The sequence below is a fragment of the Plasmopara halstedii genome (genome assembly GCF_900000015.1).
Source record: "Plasmopara halstedii genome assembly, contig: Scaffold_2881, whole genome shotgun sequence".
NCBI classification, from domain to species: Eukaryota; Oomycota; class Peronosporomycetes; order Peronosporales; family Peronosporaceae; genus Plasmopara; species Plasmopara halstedii.
Window position 1 is genome coordinate 63,490 of NW_020189786.1, and position 1,079 is coordinate 64,568.

Genomic DNA, 1,079 nt, shown 5'->3' on the forward strand with positions numbered 1-1,079 from the left:
GTTTGACATCAAGGAGATTGGTGAGTTACGCTATTGTTTGGGTATAGAAGTGCGACACGACTGTGCCTAACACACATTGGAGCTAAACCAACGCGGTTATATTCGTAAGATTGCCGAACATCACAGTTGGCCGACTGTAAGCCAACCGCGATCCCAGCCGACCCAAACACACACCTCACCGCAAAAACCGATGCCCCCTTGACCCACCACCCATATCGAGAGCTGGTGGGCTCTTGCCATAACGAATCGCTGCGTCTTGCATTGAGACGAAGTACTTAAGCACGCGGCGTGCGGCCAACCAGTGTGACACGTTTGGCGTCTCGCAGAACTTGGCCACCTCCCCCACCGACTCGCTGATCCGTAAGCGGATTTGTCATGTTGCTACACGGGGGCGCCGTCACGTGGAAATTCAAGAGGCAAAAGACCGTCGCCGCTTCTTCTACCGAGGCCGAGTATGTTGCGCTACATCCTGCGTCTCAAGAAGTGGTATGGTTGCGTCGACTCCTGGGGGAGATAGCACAAGCCCCAAAAGATGCGACTGTAGCTTTTCAGGACAACCAAGGCGCCATCGCCCTCGCACGCAACCCGATTTTCCACGTACGCACCAAGCATATCGAGATCAAATATCATGCGATTCGTGAGCGTGTGATGGATGGGACCATAGAGTTAGTCTACAAGCCGACCTCCCCCGACATGCTTGCAGACGCGCTTAGGATAGCAGTGTCAAGAGCTAAACTCGACGCGTTCAAGATCGGCATTGGCATGTGCAGCATGGAGGAGTGTTAAATGTGCTGCTGTAGTCAATGCTTGCACTACCTTATGACTGGCTCAAGTGGTTTGACATCCTGATGCTAAACGGCAAGTTGTGAGTTGAATTCCCACTAAGGATGGTTAGTGCGTGTTTAACCTTTATGGTTAAGACTGCATGTGACTGCATATTGAAGTGTGTACTAATTCTAGGTTCGCGCAATAACTGAGTTAGAGTGTTCCACATACATTAGGATGGGTTGGTAGCTTTAGTCTTAGGTTTAGTATATTGTGTGGCCCGCAAGGCAGTTGCGCGTGGGCCCACACAATTG

The 1,079-nt window shown here is 51.3% G+C and overlaps 1 protein-coding gene across 1 annotated transcript in view; it reads right to left on the reverse strand.

The window, feature by feature from the left end:
• Positions 1-1,079, reverse strand: part of PHALS_05106 (integrase core domain protein) — a gene marked incomplete at both ends in the record, with an annotated part of 5,743 nt that overhangs the window by 1,482 nt on the left and 3,182 nt on the right. The window lies entirely within an intron of this gene.